This window comes from Triturus cristatus, chromosome 5_2 (genome assembly GCF_964204655.1).
Source record: "Triturus cristatus chromosome 5_2, aTriCri1.1, whole genome shotgun sequence".
In the NCBI taxonomy this organism is placed as follows: Eukaryota; Metazoa; Chordata; class Amphibia; order Caudata; family Salamandridae; genus Triturus; species Triturus cristatus.
The window spans coordinates 954,241,578-954,264,869 of record NC_140588.1 but is presented as its reverse complement, the minus strand read 5'-3'; positions in this window follow the sequence as shown (position 1 = coordinate 954,264,869).

Genomic DNA, 23,292 nt, shown 5'->3' with positions numbered 1-23,292 from the left:
TAGTGGTATTGGTGGTGGTGGTAATGGTGGTGGTGGTATTGGTGTTGGTGGTATTGGTGGTGTTGTGGTAGTGTTGGTGGTGGTTGTTGGAGCCGGCCTCGTGGCGTGGTCCTGTTCCCCCTCGCTAAGCCGCACGAGGTCCCATGCACCTCGGGGCTCCTCCATTTTGGATTATACGTCACTCCACGTGACCACCTACGTGACCCCGCTCCACCCGGCCTCTGTCCCAGCGAGGCCCGACATCGAGGCGCCAACCCCTGGCCCGGGGGATACCACGTGAACCCTTCCCACTCCCGGCGGAGGGCAGTATCGATGGGACCCCCAACCGTCCTTCCACACCTAGGTGCGATCGCCTCACAGCTCTCTGGGGCCTGGCGCCTCTCCAGCTGGGCGTCTGGCCGCTCCCTACCCGGCCTCTCCGCCCGCTCCGGGCGCAAGGGTCCGGACATCAAAGGGCCCCAGTCCTATATCTGGGGCGACCCGACAACAGGACAACAGTTGTATCCTGGAGTCAAGAGCCCTGCTGATCGGATCGCGGCCCGACCTTGTTGAACCTTACCATCAGAGCCCAGCTGACCTCGTCGCGGCTCGACCGAAGCGGACCTACCACCGGAGCCCTGCTGACTGTGTCGCGGCTCGACCCAAGAGGAACTACCACCCGAGCCCTGCAGATGCCGTCGTGGCTCCCCACGTCCGAGCCGCTCTGAGACCAGCACTCAAGGTCTGGCGCAGAGCCCTCCCGTACCTGGTTGGTACTAGGACTGTCCCGCTACCCTATCCCTCTAACAGACATTGAGACTCTTACTGGATCCCTCGATCCCACTGTAAATATTGAACGTACCACTGCTGATAAAGAACCAAGTCAAGCAACTGATATTGAGTCCTGTGTGGTGGTATTACTGGGCCTAGTACGATCATAGGAGAAAGACCTCCCCGAGGGGGCTTCTCAGCGGCGCTCGGCTATAACTTTGCGGTAGGAAGGTGCCCCGGAATAGTCTCCCCGACACCCCGATGGTCCTCCCTCCAACAGTGGTATTGGTGGTGGTGGTGGTATTGGTGGTGGTGGTGGTATTGGTGTTGGTGGTGGTTGTGATGTTGGTTTTGGTGGTGGTGGTGGTAGTGTTATTGGTAGTGGTGGTATTGGTGGGGGTATTGGTGGTATTGGTGGTGGTGGTGGCATTGGTGGTAGTGGTATTGGTGGTGGTGGTATTGGTGCAGGTGGTATTGGTGGTGGTATTGGTGATGGTAGAAGTATTGGTGGTGGTGTTGGTGGTGATGTTGGTGGTAGTATTGGTGGTATGCGCGGTGTTGGTATTGGCGGTGGTGGTGGTATTGGTGGTATTGCTGGTGGTGATATTGGTGGAGGTGGTGGTATTGATGGTAGTGGTATTGGTGGTGGTATTGGTGGTGGTGGTGGTGGTGTTGTTGTTAATAGAACAAGCTTTTGAAAACAACCGGTCAGGTGGCTTTAGTACAGATGACATGTAACATACATGTGCTGTTGTCAGCTTCCACAGATACTGGGTTACATAATCCCTCAACTTTCACTCCCAACTCTGGCATGGTCCCCCCAGAAGTACTAACATTTGAGAAAGCAATACTAAAGGATCTAGCCATGACACGAGATAGGTCTAACACCTTCTACAATCTCTCTAAGGAGGAAATGAATGCTGCCAGGGCCCTGGCAGATGACCCCACAATAACCATCAAACAAGCAGACAAGGGTGGGGCTACAGTAATCCAGTCAACCCTTGACTACGAGAGAGAATGTCAGAGGCAATTAGGTGATCAGAAATACTATACTCCGATCACTATAGACCCTACTCCCAGACTGAAGGACACCATCAACAGCCTAACTCTCGAGGCTGAGACCAATGGGTGGATTTCTAAAAAAGAGGCTGACTTCCTCAATACACCTAATCCCGTAACACCATATTTCTACACCTTGCCTAAAGTCCATAAGGGAACCTTTCCCACCCCAGGTAGGCCCATCGTGTCGGGAATTGGCTCAATCCTGGAGCCTCTATCCAGGTTTGTGGACCACTACTTGCAACCCCTGGTCCTAAAAATACCATCTTATATCAAAGACACTAGCGATATCTTAAGAACAATTGAAGGGTTGGCACCTACTGGGGACATTAGCCTCCTCGTCACTCTTGACGTGGAGGCACTTTACACCAATATTCCACAACAAGCCACCCTAACTGTGATCGAGGAGGCACTACGTAAGGAAGAATGGACATCACCCACCCCGGTGTCTTTTATCATGGATTTAGCATCCCTGGCATTAACCGAGAACTTCTTCAGATTTAAGAATGAACTGTACCATCAATGCCAGGGTACTTCTATGGGCAGCACATTCGCCCCTAGTCTAGCCTGCCTTTATATGGCAGCCTTCGAGGAGGAAATCATTCAGAGTCCCAACAACCCCTTTAATGAGAATCTGATATTGTGGAGGCGATTCATTGACGACATCCTCATCCTTTGGAAGGGTCCAATGAGCAGATGTGATGAGTTCTGCCAATGGATCAATATCCAAAATCCTTACCTGAGATTTACCAATCACACCTCCCCCTCACACATTCCCTTCCTGGACCTAGACATCAGATTGGAGTCAGGAGTCTTAACCACGAGTCTTTATAAAAAACCAACGGACAGAAACAGACTGTTGTTGTATAGCAGTCACCACCCCAAATCGTTGAGGGACAATCTGCCGTTCGGCCAGTTCCTCCGGTTAAGGAGAAATTGTAGTTCTGTGCTGGACTATAAAAAAGAGGCAAATAGCCTTGCCAGTAATCTACAAGAGAGAGGGTATCCTCCTGCCACTATCAATAACGCCATGAAACGGGCAAGGAATAACCCTAGAGAAGTTTTACTAGAGACAAAGACCCGTGAACAAACCGATATCCTGACCTGTGTGACTTCTTTTACTCCATCTTCTAACAACATTAAAAAGGTCATTAAGAAACACTGGGGGATACTGGCGGCTGGAGATCTGACTTTACCACAACCAAGGTTTGCCTTTAAGAGAACGCAAAACCTTAAAGATATCCTGATTCACACCAGACCCAAAAAAGCAGTACAGAACACCCAGGCGACCCTGTGGGGACTCCCGCCAGTCACAGGACACTTCCCGTGTGGCAGTTGCACATCTTGCCAACAAACAATGACCGTTAAGGAATTGGCCTTATCTGACAATCTAACCTGGAAATTGAAACGTCACACGAATTGCAATTCCAAGAATTGCATTTATCTACTACAATGCCCTTGCGCTTTGTATTACATAGGGATGACGACAAGATCAATTAAGACACGCATCACAGAGCACAAAAGTAATATCAGATGCTCCAAGGAAACCACAAAATTATACTGTCATTTCAAAGATCTACATCACACAGCAGACTCCTTGAGATGGGTTGTCCTTGAATCACATCCAGGCATGCCACCACAATCTCTTCTTAGATTGGAACAAAGATGGGTCCATAAACTGTCTTCGGATACACGTGGTCTTAACGATGACATACCATGGGGTTCCTTAACTCATTGAAACTCACACGACACCTATATTTCAATCCCTATAAGTTATCTTTACCTAAGGGTGGAACACCATCCCACTGCATTGTGAGCGAGAGGATATATCCCTTGACTCCCATGATTACAGGGAGAAACCTCACCCCACAACACTGAGCTTGAGAGGGCTTATCCTCGTTTCCCATGACACCTCTATTCCACTGCAATCCCACCTTCGAGTAATACCTCACTGAGGAAGGGATTTCATCTACCAACTAGTGACAGCAACTGGGAACTTTATGACTATCTTGCAACACTTCCACGATATACACCTCCAGGTTGGAATAAACTCACATACAATTTTTCTACCTAGCACGTCTCTCCTATGACATCAGAACACTAATTGCGTGATTCGCATTCGAGAATGATGCTCTGTAGCGCCCTGCTATTTGACAATTATATTTGGTCTCTAGAATAATCACATTATATACCTCTCCATTCCAATATGGCGCCCAAATTTGTCCCCGATGACGAGACCACCGCCGGCAGTACCTTGTCAGTCCCCCACTTATCTAAACCTTCTGCAAGCCTGCCGTTTGCTAGCCCTAGACAAATAACATCAACTTGCCACACATTTTTCGTCACTCGTATATCAGATACAATACCATATTTAATGATATCCACGAGCTTTACTATCCAACAATGTCTGATATGGATTAAGTATATGGCCATATATTCTTAAGCAAAGAGTTACTGATATTTGTGAGGACTACTTGACTCTCTTACGCCACATACACCATTCACATTCTAGTGGGATACCCTTCTCCAAGATGGCACCCGTGTTTACCCTTGTAACTAGACCTCTTGTCTGATTTCCCCCGCCGGTGTCCGGTAACCAATCAGCATCCATCTAGCAGGACGAGTTTTTCTCTTTAACCGAACAGCGGGAAACAGACTCCACTTCCCGGTTTCGGCGGAGCAGGGTAGGTCTTTACACCACCTTTGGGCGACTAAACTGTGAGTAGTTACTTGGAGTGCCTTAATATCCCACCGGTTACGCTGAGACTCCCCCGGTCTCTGTGATCGGCGCCCCTCGGCTGTTGTGACGACCCGTCCCCGGTCGCCTCTCTGTCTCCTGAGACGCCTGGGACTGGTTGACGGATCGTTGCGCGGTCATGGTCCTTCCGATCACGGGCCGCGACGGGGTATTTTGCCAGCTTTTATGTCCTTGATGATATAGCGAATTGGCGGAATACATTAAATCAAAGTATTAGCCTTTCGCGTGTCACGGGACTTGGGCGGTAGCTTGTCATCTCTCCCTTTTTGATCTTTACGAATAGGGAGCATGCATCTACCCTAGCATGAGCCCCTTGCCTCTTCACTCTTTACCCTTATTTACAGTAGGCAAGTTCGCATCCCCAAGAGGCTCGCCAAGTACCGACTGGAGTGGCACTTTCTAATACGTTAGGTGAGCATTGTTGCACTTTACGTAAGATTCAGAGTGGTTCTAATGAATTATATTATATTTTTATTCCAGATCAGCTCACCTGGCACGTTTTTGCACCATGCATCCACTTATGCATGACCACCAATATGTAATGCAAATTGTGTTTACCGAAAATGCATATGAGGAGTCTTTAGCTCCTGTTTCTTCTCTTCTATGAATTAATTGGACTAAGTGTGCGTCTTAATGTACGCTGGTGCTTGTTTTGTTCCCTTTTTCCTTTTCTATAGGCCGGACCAGAAAGTAAGAGTCTAGTTATTCCGACACTTACTGAGGGCAGTTTTTATCACTGTAAATAATTAGTATCACACCCTCACATAGTTGTAGATAGTTGTAATCACTGGTCCTGATGAATTGCCGCTGGATCCTCCTGACCTTGTAGGCATGAAACATGTCGACCACCAGAGCAGAGTAGAGTAGTCCCTGACCCATTTTAGTCAAAACTACCACCTCTCTTTTCATTTTTAGCAGGGTGGTTTACTGACCTAATAAAATCATTTATTCAGACTAACCGACCCTTTTTAACCACACTCACTTAACGTCTACACCTCCCCGGCCCTCACTTGCACTCACCCTCGGCAAGGAACAAAAGATCTCCGCCAAAGAGCCCCATCTCTGGGTGCCCGTCGGGAATTGCAGCGCCGACCCGACGAGGAGCAAAACCCAGATGATGAAGCATGACACCTAGCTTGCTGGGTGTGTGAGGGTTTTAGTTCCACCAATGTGGGTTTCCCCACCCCACACAGTCCGATACCCTTTAGGCTTATTGAACACCACTCCCCACTTAGTCTAATTCTGAGGATAGTATCCTTCACTCTCTCCTTTATGAACAGAGGAACTGTATACCCTTTCCGTTTGACCGTTGTCAGCTTCAGCCCATTAGCACAGGATTATGTGCTACCTGGAATTCACATGACTTAATTTGCTAATCATTTCTAAATCCATTTTACTTGAGGGGGGTTTTGAAACAGGAGATAATGCCGGGTTAAAGTGATTGAAAGCAGGCGCCCGGGTTACAGGGGTGGCCGTAATGCTTAATAAACACACAAGCGGTTACAGCTGAAGCAGCGCATGTCCGGCCTGTAAGAGAAACTCAATAAAGTAAATAGAGCTCACAGACTAAATAACAGGTCCTGTGTCACAACCATAGTAAAAGGGCCAGTAGCCATGGGAGGGTACAAATGAAGACAAGGCCGTACTAAGGAGGGAGTAACAAGCCTATTAACGAATCCAAAGGCAGCATTTACGAAAAAGACAATGACACAAGCCAATGAAAAATAAAAATCTGAGTGGGTGATGAAATCACTGCATTGCATCATGTTGTTCTCTGGGTCTGACCAGAGGGACGTGGCAGACTGGCTTCAAGCTGCAGGAAAAACGTTGCTGATTCTTTTCTGCTGCTTCAGGATTACCCTCTATTAGCATTTCTAAAGACAAACACAGGTCATTAAAAATGCATTTAGCAGTGCAGCGTCAATACCATCCGCGGCATGGGAATGTATGATGTTACAACGCATACATTTACAACGCATACGTTTACAAAGCAGTTTTTACATCGCAACATCCTTTACAACGCATACATTTACATCGCATGTCACTACAACAATTTTTTAAAAACTGCATTTACAACGCATTCCATTACATCGCATTATACCTTTACAACGCATACCATTACAACGCATACCATTACATTGCATTTAAAGTAAGTGTTGGATAGTGTAGGGGTAAAAATTACTATTCTAACTCCAGGGGGTGCAACAGTAGGGTAAGTGTTGGATAGTGTAGGGGTAAAAATTACTATTTTAACTCCAGGGGGTGCAACAGTAGGGTAAGTGTTGGATAGTGTAGGGGTAAAAATTATATTCTAACTCCAGGGTGTGCAACAGTAGGGTAAGTGTTGGATAGTGTAGGGGTACTATGCGTTGTAATGGTATGCATTGTAGTGACATGTAATGTAATGCCTGCGTTGTAGTGACATGCGTTGTAGTGACATGCAATGTAATGGCTGCGTTGTAGTGACATGCGTTGTAAAGGATGTTGCGATGTAATGACTGCGTTGTAAATGTAGTGCGATGTAATGACTGCGTTGTAAAGGTTGTTTCCCGTGGCATGGATGTTTCTAAACATATAAGAAGTGACCGTAATCAATTTTCTATTTTGAGCCAACGTTAAGTTAGTATTTTGGCACACTGTCAACTAGAATGTGAATACAATAAAGCAGCAGAGAGTTATGGAAAAGCACTACAAACTTACACTATAATCAAAAAGGAATTAGGATATTTCTTTTATGGAACCCCAATTAAATTATTAGACCTGCACAGGCTATAACCATTTTACTGGTAAGCAGATACCGGACTAAGCCAGACAAAAGTCCTACATTCTCAGCCTGCATGTATGGATGTGTGAACATATGTTCACATGTAGGCAGCGCAAAACCTCCTACCATAACTGCATAACAGAGGGCCTTATTTTAAAAGACAGCACTGGAGTTAGCTCTGCAAACTATTACGTTCTTCTCTCAAAGATCACCAAACGAGAAAGAGGTATTTTAAGGTAGGTTTATTCCATTTATTAAAGTATGTCTATTCACGATGAAATGTAAAAAGAATAATTGATGGACAGAATGCAGAACAATGTCATACATTCACCCCAGTTCAGAGATCTGGGCCTATATCCATCGTTATTTTGCAAACCATGCCATTCCAGTTTGAATCCAGCCATATGCAAATCAGTCTTGACCCTGCGCCCAATGGTACCAGTCCAGCCCAAACTGCCAGGCCAGGTCCTCCCTGGACTGGAAACAAGCATCCTAGGACCGGTTTCGGGCTTTCAGCCCTCATCATTCAGGATAGCTTGACTCCAGTGGCATGGAAAGCACGGGACCCACGTCTGGGCATACCCGTCCCACTAGGGGTGACAAATGCAAAAACGATGAAAGCCTGGGCCAACTGTCGCCGTTTGGAATCTGGAACACAAGCCGACCACAAGATTCCATCCAGCCTCACTGGCTAGGATACTACACATTCCCCTCCGTAAAAATAAAAAAAACAATTTAATACAGCACTAATACACAAACATACATATATACCAAAGAATGAAATAATTTTACAATAACTTAGTGTAACTTACAATGTTATGTTGTACAACACGAAAACACACTAGCATAACATGACGTACTCTTTACTCCACACTGGTTTGGTTTTCAATCTTCTGTCCCGATGTCCAACATACTCATGGCAAGGCACTTTGCATTTACTGCTATCATTGGTATCATTGGTATCTTTAGGCCACATCCACATTGGTACCCTGACAACCTTACCCATGCTCCACACATTTCCATCAGATAGTTCCACCACCTGATGCCCCACTCTAATAATCTTCACTGGAGTAGAAAACTTAGACTCTCCAGATCTAACCATCCTTTCCTTCCTCACACGAACCCAATCACCAACACTGGACAAAATTGTACAACTGGGAAGACCACCTTTCAGTGGATGACCACCTTTCACAGCCATGTCATCACCTAATCTCCAGCTGTGACCAGTCGTTTTTTTAAAATCTTGATCCACTTCAGCTTTCATTTCCATCATCCGCATTTGATTTAAATTGCAAATAGCCTTTCTACCTCTCATTTTCTCAAATGGAGACACTCACTCAACAATCTGGGAGTAACCCTGTAACACCACAATAAGTCTTTCAAAGATTGATGACAATTTTTCCCATTGGATATTACCAACTGTAAACCCCCTTTCAATACTCTTATCCACCTTTTGACAATGCCATTACTCTGAGGATAGTAAACTGAAGTACGTATGTGACTGATGCCATATTCATCCAAAAAGTCTTTCATTTCCACAGATCTTAGTTGCACCCCATTGTCTGTAACTAAAATCTTGGGAAACCCTTCTTTCTCAAATACTTCTTTAAGAAATTGTAACACAGTGCGAGTGTCAATCTGATGTACTAATTTGAACTCCGGCCACTGGGATAATTGATCAATCAAAACATTGGCAAAAACTTGAGCATTTGACAAACCCATGGTACCAGCTATGTCCAAAGATACTCTTTCCCATACTCTTTTAGGCCTAGACAAGGGAGCTTTTTCATAAATGACTTCTTTATGAGATTTATCACTAACTGCACATTCAATACATGCCCTCACTCTTGCCTCAATGCATTTGTCAATTGCAGGCCACCAAAATTTGCTACAAATTATTCTTTTCATGCTGCTCATGCCTGGATTACCTACTTAAGCCATATCTAAAATGATTTGTCTCAAATTCTGGGGTACAACCAATTGCTCACCACAAATCAGAAAATTATTTAATTGAGACAATTCACTTGCAACATAAAAGTAAGGTAACAAATCTTTGTTTAAAATGCTTTTTTTCCGGCCAACCAGACTTAATATATGCAATAACGTCTTGAATTTCCTTATCCAAATGACATGCTTCTTCCCACTGATCTTGTTTGATACACCCATTGGACACTTCACAAATAGATATCACTTTTTCCAAACCATTGTCAACAATACTCAAATTTCCATCCTCTTTTATGGGCAATCTGGATAAACAATCCGCTAAAACATTTCTGGCACCAGGAATATATTAAATTTTTAAAGTGGAAATCTTGTAGTTTGTACTGCCATCTAGCAATTCTAGGTGTGGCCTTATTACAACCTTTAGTGGTAAACAATTCCACCAATGGACGATGATCCGATATTAGTTTGAACTGGGTACCATACACATATTTGCGGAAATATTCAATTCCCACCAACAAGCTAATGTTTCTTTTTCTAAGGTGGAATATTTAAATTCTGCATCTTTTAGTGGTCTTGAGGCAAAAGCTATTGTGGCTAATTTACCATCTTGATCTTGCATTAATACAGCACCAATGCCAACATTGCTAGCATCAGTACTGCTGACAGAATTGTAGCGTGTATCAAAGGTCCCTAAAGCAGGAGCAGAAGCAATTTGCTTTTTTAAAGATTCAAATTCAAGAGCACATTCTTTGTTCCAAATAAATTGCATATTTTTTTTCATTAAAGCTCTCCTATTGCTCATTTTATCTGCAAATAAAGGAATACATTTAGAGTAATACTCTGCCAGCCCAAGAAAAGACCTGAGTTGGTCCTTGTTTTGCGGATCTGGAGCATCTTCAATTGACTTGACCAAGTTTTGTTGGTGAAACACCATGTTTGCCTATATTGTAACCCAAATAATCCACAGAATCAAGCTCAAATTTGCACTTTTCCTAAGTTAGGGTCATTCCATGGCTTTGCTAAATGTTCAAAACTGTATACAAGGTTTCAGCATGTTCTTGTTTTGATTTGCCAAATCTCACCTTGAAAATAAAGAGCATTTTTCACATCTTTAAACAGTTTGTTCATGACTCTTTGAAATACAGCTCAAGCTGAGACCAGTCCAAAAGGCATTATTTTGTATCTGAATGCTCCTTCAGGAGTAATGAAAGATGTGTCATGTCTACTGTCATTATGCAAAGCAATCTGATGATAGGCATTGGACAAGTCCAACGTTGAAAACACAGTAGCCAATTTCAATGCTGAAAACATTTCGCCAATATTTGGTAAAGAATGGCGATCCACCCACAAACAAGCATTAAGAGCTCTTAAATCAACACAAAGCCTTAACTTTCCATTGGGTTTGTGTACAACTCACCACTGGTGACAACCATTCAGAAAATTCAATTTCTTAAATTATATCCTGAGAACATAGTCTCTCGAGTTCTTCTTTTAAAGCTTCCCTCATGGATAAAGGAATGTTTCTAACTTTTATGCACCTTTGGCACTGCATCCTGTTTCAATATTATCTTGTGTACATAGTCTTTAGTAACCCTAAGTTTGGTGAAAACACTTTTGGAAATAATTTTTCCCAATCAACAGCCTTATCATCAATTACCTTTGTTATAAGATCACTATAACCTAAAACTTGTTATGGATGATTGGGATTAAGAGTGATCATTACATCTCTCTGTTGTGGCCATCCCAATAAACAGCACCCCTCCTTGGCACCATGTACCTTTGCTGTGATGGATTTGCCCTTATAACTGATAGTGGCTGAAAAATATCCTAATACTTCAATTTGTTTATTTCCATACTCAACTATTCTGATGTCAGATGGTAATAAGCATACATCTGGAAATTGTTTTAACCATTGGTCACCAATTAATGTGTCACGAGCTCCCGAATCGGCCATAACTCTAATGTCATTCCCATCAATGTTAATGACACAAAATGGGGCATCACTTTTTGTTCCATTAACCTCAAGAATATTAAGTATGAATTCTTCTGGAATGTCATCATATTCTTGGTTAACTTCTCTAACTTGGCTGGGCCGATATCTATTTTTGTATTTGTTCCTATTCCTGCACATGCGAGCATAGTGCCCTTTGGTTTTACAATATCTGCAAATATTTCCTATGGCTGGACATGATCTGTCATTCGCCAAGTGTCCAGATAAACCACATTTAAAACAGGCATATTCTTTTTTTTTTCCTCCATATTTTGTACTATTGGTTTAGTTTTTACTTTATCTCTTTCAGCGGGCGTTTTATTTTCCTCATATTTTTTTAACAATGTGTACAACAGAAGTATGTTTCGCAGCTAATTCTTTCATACCAGCTTTCATGTCTTCAAATCTATGGCAGATATCTATCGCTTTTTCTAATGTTAAATCTTCTGCTGCTAACAACTTTTCCTGTAACTTTATATCAGCTATTTTGTGAACTAATTGGTCTCTTAACATTTGATCATGAAAATCATAATATTTACATTTTGCCGCCAATATTCTTAAATCATTCACAAAAGGTTCAACTGATTCATTGGGTAACTGCCCTCTACTTAAAAATGTATGTCTGGCAACTACTTTGTTGACTTTCTTAGTGTACAAAGTATCTGATTGTAACATGGCGACTTTGTATACATCAATATCATCATCATCATCATCATCAGTGGCAATGGGTGGAAGGTGACTCAAAATACGTCTTCCTTCAGCACCTAAACAATGTTTTAAAATTGCTAGTTTATGTTTGTCTGTATGTTATGTTACGGGTTTTATATAGCGCATAGCTGCCCCAGCAAAGGGGCATCGCAGCACTCACCGGCAGAGAAGATGGGAGGCTGCAGAAGAGGGCAGATCCTAAGTAAGAGGGAAAAGATGCATTTTAATGGCCTTGCGAAAAGCCAGGTAGGTATCCATACTACAGATGTGCACTAGGAGAGAGTTCCAAAGTTTCGCCGCCATGATGCGGAAGGACCGTCCTCCTGCGAGCACCTTCCTCACCCGAGGGACAACCGCCAAATGCTGGCCCACTGATCAAAGGTGGCGATTAGGAATATAGGGTGAGAGCAGGTTTGCCAGAATGCTAGGTGAAGAAAGATTCATAATTTTGAAGGCAATGCAGAGGGACTTAAACTCGATGCGCCTTTCCATCGGCCGCTATAGCTTCAAGATAGGCTTCAAATCCATCACTCCATTGTTTCCACTCCAAAACAGATTCACCTGGATTGAGTAGAAAAGATAAAGGTGCCACAACACCATCCATTTTAGAAAATGTAATATATGTATGTAATTAACCCGTTCCCTGCTCATGACGGAACCACTCCATCATGAGCCACGGGCGCCGTGTACTCATGACGGAGTAGTTCCGTCATGCTGCGGCCGTTGGTGGCCGCTCCGCCCACGCGGCACTGATTCCCCGCCTGTGCGGGCGATCAATGCAAGTGGGCGGAGTCATGATGGAACCACGCCGTCATGAGCACAGCTCGCCAGTGACTCATGACGGCGTGGTTCCGTCATGAGCATGGCGGCGCCGCGCTCACCCGCACCCCCCTAGCGCCGCGGCGGAATTCGTGCCGCGGCGAAAGGGTTAAATTGAATTGTTGTACACTTTAATTCAACTGTTGTTACTTATTTATACAATTAGATTAATATATATATTAAACTTGATAAAGATGTTACAAGATGACTTTGCACTTGGTGTGCGAATCACCCTTTGTGCACTCCTTGTATACATGGTGTGCGCGCTGGTGTGCGAGTCATCGTGTTTAAATTTGAGAAAAATTGATATCAACATGTATCCGCATCAGTGTGCGAATCACCGTAAACAAGGAAAAAGAGAAGAAATTAATTTAAAAATGTATCCACGTCTATCTGCATCGGTGTGCAAATCACTGTGAAACAAGGAAACTGCTGAAAATTATAGATCCTGAAACAATGGGGCTGGTTTCCTGAGGCAGTGAACCTTGTTACCCTGCCTGGACAAATGCGAGACACTCCAGGCAAATGTTAGTAACTTAAAATGGCCACCATGAAGCAATACGCCATTTTCTGGGGCTGGTGCACCTTGTTTCTTGCTTGAAGGTAAAGTGGTTGCCGTGAAACAATGCAGCAGTTTTCAAAGGTCGGTAAATCTTGTTATCTTGCCTGGAGTCTGTGGGACACGACAGGCAAAAGACAATGACCAGCGAGCATGCGCACTGAATATGTGTGCGAAGGGTGGCACGAGAGTGCGCAGACAGCGATGCCCAATGTACTAATTGAACAAAATAACCGGAACGACTCACGGTTAGATGATCAGGACTCAAGATTTCTTGTGTCCCATACCACAAACCGCTTGTGGAAATAATCATAGCCTGCTCTTCACGCACTGGCTGGCCGTGATTCTGATCTGCCAGGATTTCAATCACTTCCTGCATGCTCCAAGTTTTCTGGAATGAAATCCCATCTGTTGCCAGTATTACGTTCTTCTCTCAAAGATCACCATACGAGAGAGAGGTATTTTAAGGTAGGTTTTTTCCATTTAATAAAGTATGTCTATTCTTGATGAAAGCCTGGGCCAACTGTCGCCATGTGAAATCTGGAACACAAGCCGACCACCAGATTTCACACAGCCTCATTGGCCAGGATACTACACAAACCTTTTTACAGAAGGGTATAGTGGGTGAGACTCAACTAATGGGACTTACAGCAGAGCTCCAAAAACCAATTGGTCCAAAATTAAAACATCCACTGGGGGTTGAAGCAACTCAGAAACCACATCCTCACAGTCGCTTCATACGATTTTCCTATGGGGTGTCAGAATCGCTTGATGTAGAATTTGGAGTCAGTGGAGTGGGTGAAACAGTTTAGTGGTTGCATGCTATAGCATTACTTTTGGAAAACATTGGGAAGTTCAGAGCCAGAGGTTTGTTTAGCTGGACATCAGACCACACCCATAGGTTCAGGCAGGACTAATAAAGAACATCCAAGTTGACCGACCTGCACTACCACAACTTGTCCCACGGGGGCTTTGTTTACTCTGGCTTAGCCCACCCTCATTGAAGCTCTTTAGTTTGATTGAATCACTAGCACAAACATTCCACATACACCATTCTCACCATAACCCTAAGACATCACCGTGCAGGACACAGACAAAGGGCTATGGGAGACCAGGTCCAACACGCACCTCCCGAATTAACATTCAAGGGATGAAAAATGGGGAGATACTTGGAAGAAAGATGCGCTAGCTCTGGCAGGCTTTCCTTTTGGGCAGTGGGCACAGCCAATAAACATTATCTTCAGGAATCTGCCTACAACCCAGCCTTTCAGAATCTCTATGGCTGAGAACCATGAGCCACAGGCACACCAATGAGTAACACCACATCAAAAGGCCAGATCCCTGGTGCCACGAGCTTATCACATTATTTGAACTTTTTACCCAAAGTTTGAAGACCATCAAATAAACAATCTTCGCCTTTCGTCCCCCTCACTATTACATCTCAAGACCATCCAGCTTAAACCGGGACACAACTCTCATCAAACGAGTCCTTTATAGCCAACCAACTATTCCTGGAACCACTGTACTCGAGAGCATGCCTGCCTGTATGGGGACGCTGGCTCGTGCGCGCAACACAAACCTGGTAAAAGATAATGAATACCTCAATGTCGAACAGTGGGAAGAAAATGCCCTTGCGCCGATATTTCAGCCAGAGGAGCATTATACACATAATCTAAACAAAAAAAACTCTCGGCAGCCATTAAGTGGCATTTCTAAAGATGTCAACGAACATCAAGGACAGTTTGGAATAAAAATGCGCAGACCTTTTAGTCAGCTCGTGACTTCAGTCAGCTCGTGAATTCACGCTGGATCGAAGCAAGTCACACACTGAGTACACTTCCGCCTTCCTGCTGCAGATAATACACAAGCCACTATAAACACAGGTCACAACCGGAGGACCGCGCACTGCGGCTTTAATTACTCCCGGAGAGATGCGAAAAATCCTCGGGGGCAGGGGTCTCCCTCTCATGTTTAAAGCCTTTCACCACGTGGAAGCGGAATAATGAAGGTAGAAGGGTCACGAGGGGCGAAGAGCGAGCGGCTTTCATTAGAACCATAGCTTTCAGTCAACAAATTAATTTTCCATGTATGCAAACTACGGTTGATTGGAATCCGAAGAGAATGGGTCTGCAATAAATGCGTTTTTTTCTGCCCTTGGGTATTTGCCAACAAATATCGGAGTTTCAGGCGAAAACCTGACAGTAGCTTTTTAATGATCTGTATTTACATAATAATATGTTTGCTGCCCTGACGTAAATGCCTGTTATATATAGCAGTGTTTTGTTGAGAATGAATAGCAAAATGCACAGTATAATTTATAAACAATCAATTAGAAAGTCAATATGTGAAAAAACAAAAACTGAAAATGTTCAGATAAAAGCTTTGCTGTAAAGGAAGGTTGTTTTGTTAATCAAATACAATTTCACATCTGTTACATATGCAAAATTAATGAAAACGTTCTTAGTACATAGGATTATAACACAGTGTGTATTTACAAAGTTCAAGCATGTATATCATGAAAGCTGGTGTCAGTTTATAATACATCACCAAAAACTGCAGAATGAAATCCTCAATCTGATGTGTGAAGCTATAAAATTGTTGCTATGATTGCCAGTATTGTTGATGGTGTTTCGACCTAGTTATGCTTTTGGGGTCGTTATCGGGACACGTAAAACGAGGATTATGCTCAGCAATCTGAATGAATCATAATAAACGAGGAGAAAAGAATACCACAAAAATTATTGAGTAAGTGATAGTGAATAGGCAAACCGGTTAGCCACAAGAAGCATACAGGAAGTGGACAGTGGACACTAGAACTCCTGAGGCACAGCCGGGAGCACGCTTGTATTTTGTATTTTGCACATACTCGCATATTTTAACTTTTTAAACAATCTTTGTTGTAATATTACTGGATCTGTAATTCCCTCTCTGCGCCCCCTTACCTTCTTGACCAGGGCTTCCCCGCGCAGCTGAATTGAGCGCTGCTGAGGGTTCGAACTTGGCGCCATCTCGGCAGACCAGGCGACGCCCACTGCATCTGGCCACGCCCCCCGCTGACGCTACGAAAGAGCGCTAACTGCCAGCGCGAATTAGACAGTGGACACTAGAACTCCTGAGGCACAGCCGGGAGCACGCTTGTATTTTGTATTTTGCACATACTCGCATATTTTAACTTTTTAAACAATCTTTGTTGTAATATTACTGGATCTGTAATTCCCTCTCTGCGCCCCCTTACCTTCTTGACCAGGGCTTCCCCGCGCAGCTGAATTGAGCGCTGCTGAGGGTTCGAACTTGGCGCCATCTCGGCAGACCAGGCGACGCCCACTGCATCTGGCCACGCCCCCCGCCGACGCTACGAAAGAGCGCTAACTGCCAGCGCGAATTAGACAGTGGACACTAGAACTCCTGAGGCACAGCCGGGAGCACGCTTGTATTTTGTATTTTGCACATACTCGCATATTTTAACTTTTTAAACAATCTTTGTTGTAATATTACTGGATCTGTAATTCCCTCTCTGCGCCCCCTTACCTTCTTGACCAGGGCTTCCCCGCGCAGCTGAATTGAGCGCTGCTGAGGGTTCGAACTTGGCGCCATCTCGGCAGACCAGGCGACGCCCACTGCATCTGGCCACGCCCCCCGCCGACGCTACGAAAGAGCGCTAACTGCCAGCGCGAATTAGACAGTGGACACTAGAACTCCTGAGGCACAGCCGGGAGCACGCTTGTATTTTGTATTTTGCACATACTCGCATATTTTAACTTTTTAAACAATCTTTGTTGTAATATTACTGGATCTGTAATTCCCTCTCTGCGCCCCCTTACCTTCTTGACCAGGGCTTCCCCGCGCAGCTGAATTGAGCGCTGCTGAGGGTTCGAACTTGGCGCCATCTCGGCAGACCAGGCGACGCCCACTGCATCTGGCCACACCCCCTCGCCTCCTTCTCTGACATAATATGTGCACTCACCGGACGCGCAGCGGACGAGAGCAGCGGGCGCGCCGCCAGCGCGCCAAAGGCGTGCCAAAGGCAAGCCCGTCTGCGCCCGTCCGCGACCGGCCGGGGCAAGGGGCCACATCTCTTTCAGGACATAACCAAATCCCTTCCCCACCTATCCATTATTCTCGCCATGACCTACTGGCATATGCAGGCAAGGTGGGTAACACCGGACGGCCTTGTTTTAGAGCGGAACCAGGCCTATCCAATGGACCCTTCTCTTGCCATGCCTGCCATTGGTCTAGTATGGGTATTTCTTCACTGGGCACTCATTCAACTCATGCTACCAGTAACATGGCTCTTAGCTGTTTATATCTCAACGCCAGATCTCTACCCAAACACGCTTTAGATGTTTGGGACCTACTTACTTCTAAAACGCCGGACCTACTTTTCATCACTGAAACTTGGTTGTCCGACCATAATGCCCCAGATCTAGCTAATGCCCTCCCTGTTAACTACAAAATTATCACACAAGATAGATCTGGTAAGAGAGGAGGAGGGGTGGCAGTGATATTTAAAGAGCATTTAACCTGCCTAGTGGAACCAACAGCCTCCTATAGTGAATATCAGACTCTATCTTTCAGAGTCCTTCACGAGGGCCTTACCATACTGGCTGGAGCTGTAATATACAACCCCCCAGGACAACAAACCAATCTGGGAGCCAAACTGCTCAATCAACTACTGCCACTCTGCCTAAAATTCAAGAACTACCTCATTGTTGGCGATTTTAACATTCATTACGAAAACGCGGAGGCATTGGGAACCTCCCAATTAAAACAAGATATGGAGACACTAACCCTGAAGCAATGGGTGGTGGGCCCCACTCACACGGCTGGCCACACATTGGACCTATTATTTACCAATATTGCATCAACTCATGTATCCGAGGTTCAGCCTCTGTCTTGGTCAGACCACTTCCTTATATCCTTTCTACTTGATGTCTCTTGTAAACCCCAGAAACCCAATAAAGCTCAAAGAATCTCCAAACGAGCCTGGAGACTAGTCTAGGAATCGAATTTCGGCACACATTTTCAGGAGGTCAAACTTGAATTCCCTATCGACTCTCCCGTATGTACGGATGTCGCTTCCCTCGATGCCGGTATACTACAAACCCTAAATAAAATAGCCCCTACTCGGGTAACTAGGAAAAAGGCCCCAACAGAAAAATGGTATACCCCTCATCGTAAAAGTCTTAAAAGGGAATGCCAAAAGCTTGAACATCTCTGGAGGCAATCCAAGGACAAGAGAGCTGAACTTAAACTTAACTATATCCACAATCGGAAAAAATATACTCTAGCCATCAAGCACGCCAAGAAAGATCATTTTACTCAGCGTATAGAGGAGAACAGTAACTCCGCGAAGGAACTATATAAGATAGCGAAAGAACTGAGTAAACCTGCCAGCACCTCTCAAACACTTACCCCTACGGTTGAGGCCTGTAACCGCATTAGTACCTTCTTCTCAGAGAAAATCAAGAAAATTTACTCCAATTTCTCCCCCCGATCTGTTAATATTAATACCATACCAGACTCAGATACCCCAGATATGGGAACTATCCCCTGTCTAGCAGATTTTGAACCACTCTCAGTGGAAGATGTCTCAACAGCTATGCAATCAGTTAAATCGGGCTCTCCTTTGGATCCCTGCCCTCATTTTGTGTTCTCCAAAATTGCACTCACACTCTGTCCCTTGGTCACTCAACTTTTCAACAAATCTCTCAAAACTGCCATATTTCCTACTGTCTGGAAGCATGCAGCCGTGATCCCTCTCCTGAAGAAAGCGGGCTCCGATATTGCTAACCCGGAGAACTACAGACCCATTTCTCAGCTCCCATATCTTTCTAAAGTCCTGGAAAAATTGGTCAATGTCCAATTGACCAAATACTTAGAAACTAATTCTCTCCTGGATCCCACCCAGACAGGCTTTAGAACTAATAACAGCACTGAGGCCACGTTGCTGGCAGTTTCGGACAGTATTAGGTCCTCCATAGATCAAGGAGGATCAGTGGCACTAATACTGCTCGACCTGTCAGCGGCATTTGATACGGTCTCCCATCAATGTCTGTTGAACATACTCCGCCACAAAGGAGTGAAATCGAATGCTCTGAATTGGCTGCATTCCTTCTTGAGTAACCGCACCCAGACTGTACATTTGGGCCAATCTCAGTCCAGCCCTACCTCCATTGACTGCGGGGTCCCTCAGGGCGCATCGCTGAGCCCCACCCTCTTCAATGTTTATATGTCATCTTTGGCTGACATTGGAAGAAAGTGGGGCATCGGCATGTGCTCATACGCAGACGATACGCAGTTAGTGGTGGCCCTAAACGAAAAACCTGAAATTATTAAAACTAAATTACAAGGCTGTCTTGCAGAAATGGCTCAATGGATGCACTCCCACTGCTTGAAGCTAAACGCTGGAAAATCGGAGATTCTCTTATTCGGGGGAGCCAAGCGAATCTGGGACGCCACGTGGTGGCCTCCCACGTTGGGCATGGCTCCTACCCCCAAACAACACGCTAGGAATCTGGGAATTATCATGGATGATGAGCTATCCATGAAAGATCATGTGCGATCCCTCTGTGGCAAGGGTTTCGCCATCTTGAAACTTCTAATGAGGCTATTTCCATGGATACCGTTGAACTGCAGACGCTCAGTCACCCAAGCCCTACTGGTCAGTCGTCTTGATTACGGGAATGCGCTAGTTGTAGGGATGAATGAACACCTTTTTTCTCGCCTACAGGTACTGCAAAATGCGGCCGCCAAACTGATTTGCGATAAAGGCAAGTTAGACTCGGCATCAGAATGCCTGAAAACCCTTCATTGGCTCCCTGTGCGCCAGAGGGCCACATTCAAACTTCTCTGTCATGCCCACAGAGCCCTGCACAAGACCGGTCCTATCATGCTCCAGGACAAAATGGAATTCTACGTACCTACCAGGAACCTACGCTCCACTCTATCAGCACTAGCAAGGACGAAACGCATATATAAAGCCAGAACGGGCGGCCGCTCCTTTTCTTACTTAGCGGCCAAGAGATGGAACGAGCTTCCAGATGACCTCAGACATACCACCAATTACCTCCTGTTCCGTAAAAAGCTGAAAACGCACCTTTTTCCCTCTTCCTACTAATATCCTTCTGTTATAACGATCAGCTGTGTCCATCTGGCTTAAGCGCCGTGATATCCCTCGGGATGAGTGTTGCGCTCTACAAATACCATAAATAAAATAAAATAAAATAAATAACTGAAGGCCAGCTAATGATTGCGCTCTTACTACAAGTTAGCTCTTCCGAGTGCTCCACATTCCGGGAACATGGCTTGGTCTCTCCTCCTGGTAGTCTCTACTGCCATAAGGCCGGTTAACCTCCTGCTCTCTCTAATGATGCAGAGAATGAGGATACCTACTCCTCTTTTAGGGACCAGATCAATTCATGTGATTTCCAAATGTAATTACACTCCCATCTGCTTATAAATGCAAACTTTGAACTATTTTCTTTTTCCATCACCTCTCTAAGTGAACAATTAGGAGTTTGCCCCTTTTCGTTTACAGCTGTGAAGTGGCTCTTGGTGTCCTGAAAATGAATTATAAAAATACATAAGGGTGCAGGGTGAGCATCATTGTAAATCCGTAACCAAAGTCACTCGGTAAAGCACTCGTATAATTCCGAGCTGTGGTCCGCACCATATAAAACTGTGAATAACATAATTGAAAAAAAAATGAAAAGTCATAGTTTTTTCCCTTGGCATGGATGGGGTTTTAGCAAATGGTACACATGCCAGAGTCTTAACGGGTCGCATGTTTATAATTGTGGCTTTCTAGATTGCGGCTGTGTTTTGTGTTAATTAGCCCCGTTTACCTTATCTTTAACAAATAACTAGCTCTATAATTTGTTCATTAATAAAAAAGAAAAATAACGTTACTTAGGTGGTACAGGACTTTCATTTTTATCACTGGAGCGATAAGTATGCAGGACAGAACGGCTCTAATTTAGAGTGTAGTGCAAATGTTAACCTTTTGGGCGATTTACCATATATACTCCACCTACGTGAAGAGGTTTTCCAGCATGCCTGAGTAGTATATCCATCAACCATTACAGCTGGTAGGAGTTGCACTGAAAAAATCAACAAGACTAGGTGGTAACTCTGTTACCAACCACCCCTCAGATTCCAGCACAATAGAGAACTGAACCCTTCTACAATTGATAATACCATTAAAGTGTTTCCTCCCTGATTTAGCATCAAATACTAAAGTAGGTAGCCCTAAGTGAAGACTCCCACTGCGCAAAACATATATTCTTCCTTTGCTATTGGCACAGGATTCACACCCCTGGCTATACATTCCACAATACATATTGATAATATATTGCATGGCCAACTGCCAAATACACCTAGTCATGTGACCCAGGAAACAGGTTGCAAGCACCAAATGGTTAATACAAGAAAATGGCAACTTTCTAAAAGTAGCATTTTCAGAATTGCAACTTAAAATCCGACAACACCATTAAAGAGGATTTTAAATTACAATTTCTCATACACCAAACATGACATTTCGATCTGCTTCCAAACAAGGGGTCGATTCCGATCCTGGATTTTTTTTCCCGTACATACGTGAGGATTGGGTACGCCTGGGGTACGGTGCGGACATATGCGGGTGGGGGTACGCCTGGGGTACGGTGCGGACATACGTGGGTGGGGGGTACGGTCCGTACATACGGGGGGTGGGGGTACAGTCCGTACATACGGGAGAGTGGGGGGTACGGTCCGTACATACGGGGGTGGGGGGTACGGTCCGTACATACGGGGGGTGGGGGTACGGTCCGTACATATGCAATGTTGGGGTACGCACCGTACATGATGACATGTACGATGTGAGTGATAGCGTGTACGTCGCGTAGCGGGCCCCCTTTTCCTCGTGCATCGCAGCGTACTTAGCTTTTCCGGCACTTTTTGGCTCCCGTAAAAATATAGCCATGCGGAGTGCTGTGGGTACGAATCGTACTTGCTTGTCTGTAAAACGCTGCCTGACTCCGTGCGGACGTCGCGTACGCGCTGTCCAGGATCAGAATTGTATGTATTTTTTAGCCGTACGGTGTTTTTTACGATTCGTACGGAAATGGTATTTCTGTACGAATCGTACTGGCTGGTGTGTACGGTGGAATTCCCGGGTACGAGTCGTACGGAGAAAACGCTCCGTACGATCATTTGTACTCGGGTTTGACAGGATCGGAATCGGCACCCAAACGTTATCATTCATAAAATGAAATACGGTAACCCAATGTTATCCTATGGGAGAGGTAGGCCTCACAGTAGTGAAAATTATGTTGAGAGTTTTCCTCTACCAGGACAACTTAAAGTGCATGTCCAAAATTTTAAATACAATGTACCCTACCCTATGGGCTGTTTAGGGTCTACCTTAAGGGTGGCTAATATGTTTTAAAAAGGGAGTTTTAGGCCTGGCAAGGGGTTTATTTGGCCAGATTGAAATTGCAGTTTAAAACTGCACACAGGCTGCAGTGACTGGCCTGAGACATGTATTAAGGGGCTACTTAAGTGGGTGGCACAATAAGTGCTGCATGTAGTGAGCAGCATTTAATTTACCAGCCCATGGTTATATGGTATACCGTTCTACTAGGGACTTATAAGTAAATTATACATGCCAAGCAGATGTAAGCCAATTTTACCAGGTTTTAGGGAGTGAGCACAAGCACTTTAGCAATGGTTAGCAGTGGTAAAGTGCACAGAATCCTAAGGCCAACAAAAATGAATTCAGCAAAACAGGAGGGGAGAAAGCAAACACTTTGGAGGAAGACCACCATAATGCAGGGACAAGGGATTGGGGCAATTTTAGACAGGGCATTTTAGGGTGAGAGGAGGACTAATTTGTAACACCGTGAAAGGTACTTGTGGCACTGTTAGGTGGTCACATTGGGGAATGTTCTACACAGCAGTAATGT